This window comes from Somniosus microcephalus, chromosome 7 (genome assembly GCF_052327205.1).
Source record: "Somniosus microcephalus isolate GS21.2 chromosome 7, FLI_Smic_1.0, whole genome shotgun sequence".
Classification (NCBI taxonomy): Eukaryota; Metazoa; Chordata; class Chondrichthyes; order Squaliformes; family Somniosidae; genus Somniosus; species Somniosus microcephalus.
The window spans coordinates 93,766,763-93,782,785 of record NC_140993.1 but is presented as its reverse complement, the minus strand read 5'-3'; positions in this window follow the sequence as shown (position 1 = coordinate 93,782,785).

Here is a 16,023-nt window from a genome sequence, read left to right as displayed (position 1 = left end):
CAGCCTTGCTTGACCCCAGTTCGTACGTGAATTGGGTCTGTGGTGGAACCGTTGGTCAGGATCACGGCTTGCATGTCGTCGTGAAGCAGGCGGAGGATGGTGACAAACTTTTGAGGGCAGCCAAATTTGAGGAGGACACTCCATGATCCATAGAAGATAGGAGCAGGAGTAGGCCATTCAGCCCTTCGAGCCTGCTCCGCCATTCAATGAGATCATGGCTGATCATCCAAATTCAGTACCCTGTCCCTGCCTTCTCCCCATATCCCTTGATCCCTTTAGCCTTAAGAAATATATCCAACTCTTTCTTGAATATATTTAATGAACTGGCCTCCACCGCCCTCTGTGGCAGAGAATTCCACAGGTTCACCACTCTCTGGGTGAAGAAATTCCTCCTCATTTCAGTCCTAAATGTCCTACCCCTTATCCTTAGACTATGACCCCTGGTTCTGGACTCCCCAACCATCAGAAACATCCTTCCTGCATCTAGTCTGTCCAGGCCTGACAGAATTTTATAGGTTTCGATGAGATCCCCTCTCAATCTTCTAAACTCCAGTGAGTATAAGCCCAATCGACACAATCTCTCCTCATACGTCATTCCTGCCATCCCAGGTATCAGCCTGGTGAATCTTCGCTGCACTCCTTCCATGGCAAGAACGTCCTTCCTCAGATAAGGTGACCAAAACTGCACACAATACTCAAGGTGCGGTCTCACCAAGGCCCTGTACAACTGTAGCAAGACATCTTTGTTCCTGTACTCGAACCCTCTTGCTACGAAGGCCAACATACCATTTGCCTTCTTAACCGCCTGCTGCACCTGCATGCTTACCTTCAGCGACTGGTGCACAAGAACACCCAGGTCCCTTTGCACTTCCCCTTCTCCCAATCTATTGCCATTCAAATAATAATCTGCCTTCCTGTTTCTCCCACCAAAGTGGATAACCTCACATTTATCCACATTATAGTGCATTTGCCATGTTTCTGCCCAATCACCTAACCTGTCCAAATCCTACTGGAGCTTCATGACATCCTCCTCACAGCATACCCTCCCACCCAGCTTTGTGTTGTCTGCAAAGTTGGAGATATTACATCCAACCTCACGGTTGACATGTTGAAGGCCTTTGTGAGATCAAAGAAGGCCATGTACAGTGGTTGGTGCTGTTCCCTGCATTTCTCTTGTAATTGACATGCGGTGAAGATCATGTCCATTGTGCCCCTTAGTGGGCGGAATCCACATTGCGACTCTGGGAGGCGCTTTTCTGCCACTGGGAGAAGGCGATTGAGGAGGTGGGGGTTTCTATGCAGATGTTCTTGGAACAGTCACTCTCTCCATACTGCAATGCAATGATGAGAATTCCTCCCAAAATTTGGTGCATAGCATGGCAGTGGACTCTGTAATCTCAGGCTGTTATGTATGTACACTCAAGTTGGTGTGGTAATGTAATGGTTGCTTTTATTTCAGACGCTCTGCAACATTATATAAAATTTATGTATAACAGGAAACCCTGGAATGTAATTTCTACAGCATGCTTGATCCCAACTATACAATATGCAGGTACTATATATATCACTTTTCTCCCACAGCATTTCAAGGTGATAACAATTATCTCCATGAATGAACCTGGTTAACAGCTAAAACACATTAAGAAATTCAGCAACTATGCCGTACAATAAAGTTAAGAAAATAAAATAAACCATAACACTCTCCTGGTAATATGCAAAAAAGATGGATTATGCCAACGATAGAACCATAATGAAATCCATTACAATATTAACTATCTACAAGTCCAAATGAGTTGGAGATTTCCTTGGTCTTTGAGGATATCTTCGAGTAGATGTGACAGTGGGTGACCTGGGAGTAATAACAGGAGCAGTACATGGTAACTTCTCAGATTTTGTTTCAACATTGTTGGGTTTCACAACTTTCTTTGACGACCATCCTGGAAAGTGCACACCAGAATCAGGAGCATGAATAGCATTCTGGGAGGTGGTTGGTTCATTACACATGGAAACATCTGAAGCTTTTTGAGGAGTTTTAACAGCTACTTCCATAGGTGGAATAGACATTGGTCACATGCAATGTTATAATTTGATAATACCACATCAAATGTAACCACTCCCATCTTCTGTTCAATAACACCAACACTCCCATTTTTTCACATTCTCACTGTAAATACCTTCAGAGAGGCTGCACAGTGCCTCCACATTTTGTTTGAGCTCTGCTAGCTTCCTTTGTTTCATGGTAAGTCCACTGAGATTGTCAACCACAGGCTCCATTTTGACTTTCCCTGGCTACCTCAGCCCATCTACAGCTGAAACCCTCATCCATGTCACTGTCAGCTCAAGACTTGACTATTCCAATGCTTTCCTGGGCGACCTTCCATCCTCCACATTCCGTAAACTTTAGCTATCCTGCACCAGGTCCAGCTCACCTATCACCCCTGTCCTTACTGAGTTACATTGGCTCCTGGTCCCTCAACAGTTCCAATTTAAATTTCTCATCCTCATGTTTAAATCCCTTCAGGGCCCCACCCCTCCCTATTTCTGCAACCTAATCCAGCTCTACAAACTCCTCCCTGGCCTTTTGCACATCCCTCCGAAACCCGCTACCTCTCCACCACCTTAAAACCCACCTCTTTGACCAACCTTTTGGTCACCTCCCTAATATCTCCTTCTTCAGCTCAACTTCTATTTTTGACTGATTATGCCTCTATGAAGTGCCTTGGATGGTTTTCTATGTTAAACGTGCTATATAAATGAAAGTTGTTGTTGTTACTGCCCATGCGGCATTTGATGGTTTCTTTCCAGCTACTCCTTTTGGTGTATTTCTAATAAAAAGAACTTCCACATGTCCCTCTGCTTTCTATTTTCCTCCTTTTGCAGGAGCTATTTTTTCGTCCATTCAGATACCCTCAGCTCTTTAAATTGAAGCATGTCCTCAAATACTCCCATTGCGCCTTGCTCGACCTTCTCCTCAAGTTTTCTACACCGAGCCATTTCTGACTTATTGCTGGCGGGACTCCCACCCATCATTTTTTTTAAATTTTCGTTCCTGGGATTTGGGTTTCACTGGCAAGGCCAGCATTTATTGCCCACTCCTAATTGCCCTTGAGAAAGTGGTAGTGAGCCGCCTTCTTGAACCGCTGCAGTTCGTGTGGTGAAGGTACTCCCACAGTGCTGGTACGGAGGGAGTTCCAGGATTTTGATCCAGCGACGATGAAGGAATGGTGTTATACTTCCAAGTCAGGATGGTGTGTGACTTGGAGGGGAACTTGGAGGTGGTGGTGTTCCCATGCGACTGCTGCTCTTGTCCTTCTAGGTGGTAGAGTTCGCAGGTTTGGAAGGTGCTGCCGAAGAAGCTTTGGCGAGTTGCTGCAGTGCATCTTGTAGATGGTACACACTGCAGCCACGGTACGCCGGTGGTGGAGGGAGTGAATGTTTAAGGTGGTGGATGGGGAGCCAATCAAGCGGGCTGTTTTGTCTTGGATGGTGTCGAGCTTCTTGAGTGTTGTTGGCACTGCACTCATCCAGGCAAGTGGAGAGTATTCCATCACACTCCTGACTTGTGCCTTGTAGATGGTGGAAAGGCTTTGGGGAGTCAGGAGCTGAGACACTCGCTGCAGAATGCCTAGCCTCTGACCTGCTCTTGTTGCCAGTTAAGTTTCTGGTCAATGGTGACCCCCAGGGTATTGATGGTGGGTGATTCGGTGATGGTAATTGTAAAGTCCGCGCCTCAATAATACACGGACTTCGGGAGAACAGTTTAACAGGTATTTTACTGAACAGGAGGGCAACGTCAGACTGAAATACAGAAGCCTGCTAGGGCCTTTTATACAGGGGTGGTCACTGCCGGTACTGCAGTCTAAAACCAGTTCTTCCCTTAAAGGTACATACACAACAATTCCTCCCCTTTTAGATAAACAGTACATAACATTCATTTAACAACTAAATAATAACTAATTACAACTTTCTGGATATTATATACATCAACTGAAATAATCATTTATAAGTTCAGTCTTTGAGGAGGCTTCCTGATCCTGACTGGATAGCGCCTTTCTCGAGTATCCTGTTCTTGCGGCGGAGCTGATTCTGGTTCATTGTCATTGGTTGGTTCGTCAGCTTCCAATACCACTGCTTCTGAGGTAGACGCAATCTGTACTTCGGGTTGATTACCAGGTGCACCTTCTCGTGGTACGGGTTTGGCTTGTTCCTGTGACTCTAGAATCTGGTCAGCATGGCGCCTCACAATGCTCTCTCCAACGTCCACTGTGTACATTAGTGGTCCCTGCTGTGTGCATATCATTCCTGGCTGCCATTTTTCTGTTCGGTAGTCGCGGGCCAAGACTGGTTGCCCTATCTTGAAGCTCCGGGTTGGCTTCTCATTTATGTGCTGGAATTGCTTATCCTCCAGACCTCATCTTATGTTTGGTTTGAGCAAATCCAGGTGACATCTTAGCCTTCGGTTGAAGAACAGTATGGCTGGAGCTTGGTTGGTTACTGCATGTGTCGCATTCCGGTAAGCAAACAAGAAACTGTCCACCTTGTGTTGTAGTGGTATGTCGTCATTATACATTGCCTTTATGGCCTTTTTAAAGGTCTGAACAAACCTCTCAGCCAATCCATTTGTGGCTGGATGATATGGGGCAGATGTGTAATGTTTCACCCCATTATTCTTCAGGAACCTCCGGAAATCCTCAGACACAAACTGTGGCCCATTGTCGGAGCAAATCTGTTCTGGCAACCCATTCCTGGCGAAGATGGTCCTTAGGACTGCAATAGTTTTCTCCGTGGTGGTGGAGGACATTTTAATGACCTCTGGCCATTTCGAATGGGCGTCCACAGTGATTAGAAACATTGAGTCCATAAATGGACCAGCAAAATCAATGTGTACCCATTGCCATGGAGATGAGGGCCACTCCCATGGATGTAGCGGGGCCTGTGGTGGAGCGTTTTGGACCTTCTGGCATCCTGTGCATCTCTTGGTCATATCCTCGATTTCTTTATCGATTCCCGGCCACCACACAAACACCCTGGCTAGGCTCTTCATTTTTACCCCTCCCAGATGACCCTCATGAAGCTCATTGAGCACTCTATCTCTCAACTTGGGTGGAATTACCACTCGGGATCCACACATCAAGGTTCCCCGGCACACTGACAGCTGTTCCCTCCTTGGCAAGAATGCTGGCAACAGTGAGTCGCCATATGCTGGCCATCCCTTCACCGTCAAATCATAGACCCGAGAGAGTGTCGGGTCATTTCGGGTTTCCTTCTCTATAGTCGAGTTTGTAACAGGCAAACATTCGACTATGGTCGCATGGAATATCTCAACAGGGTCCACTGCAGGTGCTTCTTCTACCGTAGGCAACGGTAGGCGTGACAGCCCATCAGCATTTCCATGCTGTTTCGTACCCTTGTACTCTATGTCGTACTGATGTGCCCCTAGAAAAAGTGACCATCTTTGCAGCCGTTGCGCCGTCATCACCGGAACGCCCTTCTTTGGGTTAAAAATGGAGACCAGGGGCTGATGATCAGTCAGTAGGGTGAATTTCTGCCCGTGCAAATAGTGATTGAACTTCTTCACCCCCCACACCAGGCTGAGGGCCTCCCTGTCAATCTGGGCGTAGTTACGCTCGGCTGAGGTTAGCGAGCGCGACGCAAAGGCTATTGGCCTCTCTGAACCGTCACGGAATTTGTGTGACAGTACCGCTCCAATGCCGTAGGGTGACGCATCACATGCCAACCGAATCGGTAGTGTTGGGTTGTAGTGGGCCATTACTTCTTTTGAAGTGATTAGGCATTTACATTCCTGAAAGGCACGCTTACACTCATCACTCCATTTCCATGTCACTCCAGTTTGCAGCAGGGCGTTCAGTGGGTGCAGAATTGTAGATAAATTCGGCAAGAACTTATGGTAGTAGTTCACCAACCCGAGGAACGACCTCAGTTGCGATACATTTTCCGGTCCTGGAGCCTTGACTACAGCCTCAATCTTGTCCGGCGACTTATGCAACCCTTCCTCATCAATCATGTGGCCACAATACGAGATTTGTCTCCTGAAGAACTCGCATTTGGGGTGGTTGGCTCGTAGCCCATATTCCTGTAATCTCGTGAGCACCTGCTCGAGGTTGGCAAGGTGCTCACTGTCATTTTCACCCGTAACCAGGATGTCGTCCAAATAACACTGGGTCCCCGGGATCCCTTGCAGGACTTGTTCCTTCGCCCTCTGCCAAATAGCCGGGGCTGATGCTACCCCGAATACCAGTCGATTGTACTGGTAAAGGCCTTTGTGAGTGTTTATCGTGAGGTATTTTCTAGATGCTTCATCCACCTCCATTTGTAGATACGCTTGGGCCAGATCAATCTTTGTAAAACGTTTCCCTCCAGATAGTGAGGCAAAAATATCTTCTATCTGCGGAAGTGGATACTGTACTGTGTGCAGGACTGGGTTCACAGTGACCTTGAAGTCCCCACAGATACGAACCTTCTTTGGCTCCCCAGGCGTGCTGCTCAATGCTTTCTTCATTACAGGAATGATGGGTGTGGCCCACTCGCTCCAGTCCACCTTGGACAGCACACCCGAACGCTCCAGGCTCTCCTGTTCAGCTTCAACGGCTGGGAGGATCGCGTATGGCACCGGTCTGGCCTTAAAAAATTTTGGGTTTGCGTTATCTTCAATCTTTGTGGTTGCCTTTACTCCTTTTAGAGTCCCAAGTCCTTGTTGGAACACCTCTTCCGCGTCAGATAGAATTTGTGACAGACGTCCAGGTGCGATGTCATCATCTTTTTTGTCAGTCACAGTTAGCGCCTGAATGGAATGCCAATCCAATTGTATTTTTCGGATCCATTCACGTCCCAATAATGGTGGTCCTCCATCTCGTAGTATGTACATATATAGTTTCTGTGTTTCCTTGCTGTTACATTTAACTGGCACCCTTATTTTTCCTCTGGGGTAGACCTATTGCCCCGTGTATGTCTTCAATACAATGGACGTGTCCTTTAAGGGTATGTGTGAGAATAGCCGCTCATAGTCTCGTCGATTCATGACAGTTAGGGCTGATCCTGTGTCCAATTCCATCTTTACTGGGGACCCTGCTATCGTGAGGGTGACCCAAATGGTTCGGTGATCCTCCTTTGCGATCACGTTGTGTAACTTTAGACAACTTAGTCTCCTGCTCCCGGAGTCCTTATCACTCTCCTGATCTTCCGAACTACTGTCTGTCAGTTTCTTTACTTTCCTGTACTGTTCCTTAGTAGTTCTTGTCGTGTTGGTTTTCTTTCCCGACCTGCAGACTCTTGCTATATGTCCCATTTTTCTGCATTGCCTGCATACTTTGTCCTTAAACCAGCAGTCCTTCTGCTCATGGGTTGTTCTGCCGCAGCGAAAGCACTTTTCTGCTCCATACGCCATTTCGTTAGCGCTGTATTCTTGTGGTTTCTGTTGTATTTCCGCAGCTCCCCGTGCTGCTGCTTCGTAGGATACTGCCACGCTGAAAGCCTGTTCTAGCGTCAGGTCCTTTTTTGAAAGTAGTCATTTCTCCGTTCCTTCACTCTGGAGCCCGCAGACAAACTTATCCCGTAAGGTGTCTGCCAGTCCTGCTCCGAACTGGCAGTGCTTCGATAACTTGCGTAGTTCTGTAAGATAGTCAGCATTGCTCTCATCTTTGTGCTGGTTTCTTTTATGGAACTTGAATCTTTCTGCTATCAGCAGCGGTGTAGGGTTTAGGTGTTCCTGTAAGATATTAACAATCTCCTCAAAACTTTTCTCCATTGGTTTAGCTGGGGTAATTAAATTCCGCAATAGGCCGTACGTACTCACGCCCATCAAATTCAATAATACCGACGCCCTCTTTCCATCGGCCACCTCATTTGCCTTGCAGTACACTTCAATTCTTTCCACATACGTGGTCCAGTCTTCTACCCCGTTGTCGAAAGCAGTGATACTGCCACTTTTTGGCATCTTGGGTGATTTAAAATGGTGCCTCCCGTGCTTTTTCTTCTTCCCCAATGGAATAAAATGGCGCCTCCCGCGCTTTTCCTTCTTCCCCAACTGGATAAAATGGCGCCTCCCACACTTTTCCTTCTTCCCCTTGCTGCCACGCTGCTCCTAGCGTTCTACAGGGTAATGGTGGCGACCCGCGGCTTCGGCGCGTCTCACTTTCCTTCCCCCCCATTTATTTTCTCTCCGCTGCCCGGTTCTTGAGCACCGACCGCGCCCTGTGCGCTCCACCCTATCTCTCTCGTGTTTTCTTTTCCCGGCGACGCTGCGCGGCCCGTTTTGTAGAGCTGCTTGATCGAGCTTGAGCCCGCCGCAGTCCGGAAGGGTCAGCGCACTACCTGCTACCAGCACGATTTGCTGGAACACCTTAACTGGGGAGCCAAGCAGAGCTCTCCACAGTCTCTCCCGCAATTCTCCGAACACCGATGAATTCTTTGGGCGGTTGCCCGCAGTCGACGCCCGTTGCTCAGACTACGACCTCCAAGAAACCTCCTCTCAGGACGAGATCCCCGTGAGATGATGCCACACTGCAGGTGAGTTTGAACTTACTCGTCGCCACTGTAAAGTCCGCGCCTCAATAATACACGGACTTCGGGAGAACAGTTTAACAGGTTCTTTACTGAACAGGAGGGCAGCGTCAGACTGAAATACAGAAGCCTGCTAGGGCCTTTTATACAGGAGTGGTCACTGCCGGTACTGCAGTCTAAAACCAGTTCTTCCCTTAAAGGTACATACACAACAGTAATGCCGTTGAATGTCGCGGGGCGGTGGTTAGATGCTCGCTTGTTGGAGATAGTCATTGCCTGGCACTTGTGTGGCGCAAATGTTACCTGCCACTTATCAGCCCAAGCTTGAATGTCGTCCAGGTCTTGCTGCATGCGGGAGTGGACTGCTTCATTATCTGAGGATTTGGGAATGGCACTGAACACTGTGCAGTCATCAGTGAACATCCCCACTTCTGACTTTATTATGGAGGGAAGGTCATTGATGAAGCAGCTGAAGATGGTTGGGTGTAGGACACTGCCCTGAGGAACTCCTGCAGCGATGTCCTGGGGCTGTGATGATTGACCTCTAACCACCACAACCATCTTCCTTTGTGCTAGGTATGACTCTAGCCAGTGGAGCGTTTTCTCCCCAATTCCCATTGACTTCAGTTTTATTAGGGCTCCTTAATGCCACACTCAGTCAAATGCTGCCTTGACGTCAAGGACAGTCACTCTTACCTCACCTCTGGAATTCAGCTCTTTTGTCCATGTTTGGACCAAGGCTGTAATGCGGTCTGGAGCCGCGTCGTCCTGGCAGAACCCAAACTGGGCATCAGTGAGCATGTTATTGGTGAGTAAGTGCCGCTTGATAGCACTGTCTGTCATAAATCTTATCATGACTCATGAAGTAACACTGGGCGGCCAGCTGGTGGCGCCATCCAAGGAGTATTAATACTCAGGCGTGGGCCCAGCTTGCTCAGGATGTTCCTGTAACCAGGAACTAGTGATGTAACTAGAAATCTCATGGTTTTGAAACAGTTGATTAAAACCTTGCGATTTCTAGTTACATCACTAGTTCCTGGTTACAGAAACATCCTGAGCAAGCTGGGCCCACGCCCGAGTATTTATACTCCTTGGACGGCGCCACCAGCTGGCTGCCCAGTGTTACTTCATGAGTCATGATAAGATTCATGACATCCTTCCCACCTGAAAGTTTTGGAAGTCCAACAACTTCCTTCTAGTGGATTAGGCGGGCCACGAATAGGTGCAGTCTTTTAGATCTTCGCTTGTGGCTGGAAGGCACGTCTTCTCGGACCGTGCCTTGGTCCCTGCGTCGCTTGGTCTGTACTGGTAGATCGATGAGACCCGCACCCGGAGTCACGAATTCCCCAGTCTTCCGCAGGTCGATCAAGGCGACACGGGCCCCGTCGATCTGTCAGGACGTTTCTGTAACCAAGAACTAGTGATGCAACTAGAAATCTCATGGTTTTGAAACAGTGGATTAAAGCCTTGTTTTATACTCCAACAAAGCGCTCAGTAGTCTTTTTATATCACTGCCGACGACACCTTCCATCACTTTGCTGATGATTGAGAGTAGACTGATGGGGCGGTAATTGGCCGGATTGGATTTGTCCTGCTTTTTGTGGACAGGACATACCTGGGCAGTTTTCCACATTGTCGGATAGATGCCAGTGTTATAGCTCTACTAGAACAGCTTGGCTAGAGGCGCGGCTAGTTCTGGAGCACAAGTCTTCAGCATGACAGCCGGAATGTTGTCGGGCCCATAGCCTTTGCTGTATCCAGTGCGCTCAACCAGATATTGTACAAAGCAGCAGACCCTGGGATTTCTGACTGTGTCAGTGTGATTGAATGTTAGTGAATGGAAATCATAGAAACATAGAAGATAGGAGCAGGAGTAGGCCATTCGGCCCTTCGAGCCTGCCCCGCCATTCAATGAGATCATGGCTGATCATCCAAATTCAGTACCCTGTCCCTGCCTTCTCCCCATATCCCTTGATCCCTTTAGCCTCAAGAAATATATCCAACTCTTTCTTGAATATATTCAATGAACTAGCCTCCACCGCCCTCTGTGGCAGAGAATTCCACAGGTCCACCACTCTCTGGGTGAAGAAATTCCTCCTAATTTCTGTCCTAAATGGCTTACCCCTTATCCTTAGACTGTGACCCCTGGTTCTGGACTCGCCGGCCATCAGAAACATCCTTTCTGCATCTAGTCTGTCCAGACCTGACAGAATTTTATAGGTTTCGATGAGATCCCCTCTCAATCTTCTAAACTCCAGTGAGTATAAGCCCAATTGACACAATCTCTCCTCGTACGTCATTCCTGCCATCCCAGGTATCAGCCTGGTGAATCTTCGCTGCACTCCCTCCATGGCAAGAACGTCCTTCCTCAGGTAAGGTGACCAAAACTGCACACAATACTCAAGGTGTGGTCTCACCAAGGCCCTGTACAACTGCAGCAAGACATCCTTGTTCTTGTACTCGAACCCTCTTGCTACGAAGGCCAACATACCATTTGCCTTCTTAACTGCCTGCTGCACGTGCATGCTTACCTTCAGCGACTGGTGCACAATAACACCCAGGTCTCTTTGCACTTCCCCTTCTCCCAATCTATTGCCATTCAAATAATAGTCTGCCTTCCTGTTTTTGCCACCAAAGTGGATAACCTCACATTTATCCACATTATAGTGCATTTGCCATGTTTCTGCCCAATCACCCAACCTGTCCAAATCGTACTGGAGTTTCACGACATCCTCCTCACAGCTTACCCTCCCACCCAGCTTTGTGTCGTCTGCAAATTTGGAGATATTACATCCAATTCCCTCGTCCAGATCATTAATATATAGTGAACAGCTGGGGTCCTAGGACCGATCCTTGCGGTACCCCACTAGTCACTGCCTGCCACTCGGAAAACGACCCATTTATTCCAACTCTTTGCTTTCTGTCCGCCAACCAGTTCTCTATCCAAGTCAATACCTTGCCCCCAATCCCTTGTGCCGTAATTTTGCACGCTAATCTTTTATGTGGGACCTTATCGAAAGCCTTCTGAAAGTCCAAATACACCACATCCACTGGTTCTCCCTTAGGTAGCAGTGGGGAAATTAAAAACCAGAGCGTGTCAGGAAGGGGCAGAAGGTATGGAGTAAAAGGTAAAGTAATAAAAAGGGCAAAAGCAGGAACTAAGTGTCACAAAACATATTTGAAAGTTCTCTATCTGAATGCACGTAGCATTCGTAACAAAATAGACGAGTTAATGGCACAAATAACTACATATGGGTATGATCTTGTGGCCATTACAGAAACATGGCTGCAGGGTGACAATGCCTGGGAATTAAACATACCAGGTTATTTAACGATCAGGAAGGACAGGCAGGAAGGAAGGGGAGGTGGGGTGGCTATGTTAATAAAGGAAGGAATCACTGTAATACAGAGAAATGATATTGGGTCAAAAGTTCAGGATAATGAAACAGTTTGGGTGGAGGTAAGGAAAAATAAGGGGAAATAAACTCTAGTGCGCGTAGTCTATAGGCCTCCGAACAGTTGCAACTCTGTTGGACGGAGTATCAATCAGGAAATAGTTGAGGCTTGTAATAAGGGAGCATCTATAATTATGGGGGATTTTAACTATCATATTAATAGGACAAATCAAATTGGGCAGGGCTGCCTTGAGGATGAGTTCATTCAGCGTATTAGGAATGGGTTTCTTGAGCAGTATGTAACTGAACCGACCAGGGGGCAAGCAACCTTAGATCTGGTCCTGTGTAATGAGACAGGATTAATTAAAAATGTCCTAGTAAAGGATCCCCTTGGAATGAGTGACCATAACATGGTTGAATTCCATATTCAATTAGAGGGTGAGAAGGTTGGATCTCAAACAAGCGTGCTAAGCTTGAATAAAGGAGACTATGAAGGTATAAGAGCGGAATTGAGTAGAGTGGATTGGGAAAATAGATTAAAGGGTAAGACGATACATGATCAGTGGTGTACATTTAAGGAGTTATTTTACAACTTCCAAAAAAAAAAATATTCCACTGAGAAGAAAAGGGTGTAAAAGAAAAGACAGCCATCCGTGGCTAAGTAAAGAAATTAAGGATAGTATTCGACTAAAAACAAGGGCATATAAGATAGCCAAATCTAGTGGGAGGATAGAGGATTGGGAAAACTTTAAAAGACAGCAAAAAATAACAAAAAGGTTCATTAAGAAAGGGAAGATAGATTATGAAAGTAAATTAGCAAAAAATATCAAAACAGATAGTAAGAGTTTTTATAGTTATATAAAAAGAAAAAGGGTGGCTAAAGTACATGTTGGTCCCTTAGAGGATGAGACCGGGAAATTAATGGTGGGAAATATGGAGATGGCAAAAACACTGAATGAATATTTTGTATCAGTCTTTACAGTAGAAGACACTAAGAATATCCCAACACTGGACAAACAGGGGGCTATAGGGGGGGAGGAGCTAAACACGATAAAAATCACTAAGGAAGTGGTACTCGGTAAAATAATGGGACTCAAGGCGGATAAATCACCTGGACCTGATGGCTTACATCCTAGGGTCTTGAGGGAAGTGGCGGTAGGGATTGTGGATGCATTGGTAATAATTTTCCAAAACTCCCTGGACTCAGCAAAGGTCCCGGCAGACTGGAAAACTGCTAATGTAACGCCCTTATTTAAAAAGGGCAGTAGACAGAAGGCTGGAAACTATAGACCGGTTAGCCTAACATCTGTGGTAGGTAAAATATTGGAGTCCATTATTAAGGAGACAGTAACATGACATTTGGATAATCATAATTTAATAGGACAAAGTCAGCATGGTTTTATGAAGGGGAAGTCATGTTTGACAAATTTGCTGGAGTTCTTTGAGGAAGTAACATATAGGGTGGATAAAGGGGAACCAGTGGACGTAGTGTATTTAGACTTCCAAAAGGCATTTGACAAGGTGCCACACAAAAGATTATTGCTTAAGATAAAAAATCACAGGATTGGGGGTAATATTCTGGCATGGATAGAGGATTGGCTATCTAACAGAAGGCAGAGAGTTGGGATAAATGGTTCATTCTCGGACTGGCAATCAGTAACTAGTGGTGTTCCACAGGGGTCAGTGCTGGGTCCCCAACTCTTTACAATCTATATTAACGATTTGGAGGAGGGGACCGAGTGTAACATATCAAAGTTTGCAGATGATACTAAGATGGGAGGGAAAGTAGTGAGTGAGGAGGACATAAAAAACCTGCAAGGGGACATAGACAGGCTAATTAAGTGGGCAGAGATTTGGCAGATGGAATACATTAATGGTCTACATTAATGACTTGAATATGAATGTAAAGGGTATGATCAGTAAGTTCGCGGATGATACAAAAATTGGTAGGGTGGTAAATAGCGAGGAGGGTAGCCTCAGTCTGCAGGACGATATAGATGGGTTGGTCAGATGGGCGGAACAGTGGCAAATGGAATTTAACCCGGAAAAGTGCGAGGTGATGCACTTTGGGGGGACTAACAAGGCAAAGGAATACACAATGAATGGAAAGACCCTAGGCAAGACGGAGGGTCAGAGGGATCTGGGTGTGCAAATACACAGATCCCTGAAGGCGGCGGAACAGGTGGATAAGGTGGTAAAAAAGGCATATGGGATACTTGCCTTCATTAGCCGAGGCATTGAATATAAGAGCAAGGAGGTTATGATGGAGCTGTATAAAACACTGGTTAGGCCACAGCTGGAATATTGTGTGCAGTTCTGGTCGCCACACTACAGGAAGGATGTGATCGCGTTAGAGAGGGTGCAGAGGAGGTTCACCAGGATGTTACCAGGGCTGGAGCGCTTCAGCTATGAAGAGAGACTGGGCAGGTTGGGTTTGTTTTCCTTGGAGCTGAGGAGGCTGAGGGGGGACATGATTGAGGTGTACAAAATTATGAGGGGCATAGATAGGATGGATGCTGAGGAGCTTTTTCCCTTAGTAGAGGGGTCGATAACTAGGGGGCATAGATTCAAGGTAAAGGGCGGGAGGTTTAGAGGGGATTTGAGAAAGAACTTTTTCACCCAGAGGGTGGTTGGAGTCTGGAACTCACTGCCTGAAAGGGTTGTGGAGGCAGAAACCCTCACAACATTTAAGAAGCATTTGGATGTGCACTTGAAATGCCATAGCATACAAGGCTACGGGCCAAATGCTGGAATATGGGATTAGATTAGACAGGGCTTGATGGCCGGCGCGGACACGATGGGCCGAAGGGCCTCTATCCGTGCTGTATTACTCTATGACTCTATGACTCTATGACAATACTGGAAAGTGTGAGGTTATGCACTTTGGCAGAAAAAATCGTAGAGTAAGTTATTATCTTAATGGCAAGAAACTGGAAAGTATTGAAGTACAAAGGGATCTGGGGGTCCTGGTGCACAAAACTCAAAAGTTTAGTATGCAGGTGCAGCAAGTGATTAAGAAGGCCAATGGAATGTTGGCTTTCATTGCTAGGGGGATAGAATATAAAAATAGGGAGGTATTGCTTCAGTTGTACAAGGTATTGGTGAGACCACACCTGGAATACTGCATACAGTTTTGGTGTCCATACTTAAGAAAAGACATACTTGCTCTTGAGTCAGTACAAAGAAGGTTCACTCGGTTAATCCCGGGGATGAGGCGATGGACATATGAGGAGAGGTTGAGTAGATTGGGACTCTACTCATTGGAGTTCAGAAGAATGAGAGGCGATCTTATTGAAACATGTAAGATTGTGAAGGGGTTGGATCAGGTGGATGCGGGGAGGATGTTCCCAATGATGGGTGAAACTAGAACTAGGGGGCATAGTCTTAGAATAAGGGGCTGCTCTTTCAAAACTGAGATGAGGAGGAACTATTTCACTCAGAGGGTGGTAGGTCCATGGAATATGCTGCCCCAAAAAGCTGTGGAAGCTACATCATTACATAAATTTAAAACAGAAATAGACAGTTTCCTAGAAGTAAAGGGAATAAAGGGTTATGGGGAGCGGGCAGGAATTTGGACATGAGTCTAGGTTCGGATCGGTCATGGCCCTGTGGGTAGCGGAGCGGGCCCAGGGGCCGTGTAGCCTGATCCTGCTCCTATTTCGTGTGTCTAATTCTGTTAGATTCAGGAGATGGTTCTGTGATAGTAGATTGGCGGTTAGGATCAGATCAGCCATGATCTTATTGAATGGCGGAGCAGGCTCGAGGGGCCGATTGGCCTACTCCTGCTCCTATTTCTTATGTTCTTATGTTCTTATCTATTTTACCAGTTACATCCTCAAAAAATTCCAGTAGATTAGTCAAGCATGATTTACCTTTTGTAAATCCATGTTGACTTTGTCCGATCCTGTCACTGCTTTCCAAGTGCTCTGCTATTACATCTTTTATAATAGACTCTAGCATTTTCCCCACTACCGATGTCAGGCTTACCGGCCTATAATTCCCCGCTTTTTCTCTACCACCTTTTTTGAATAGTCGGGTATCATTAGCTACCCTCCAATCCATGGGTACTGTTCCAGAGTCTATCGAGTTCTGGAAGATGACCAGCAAT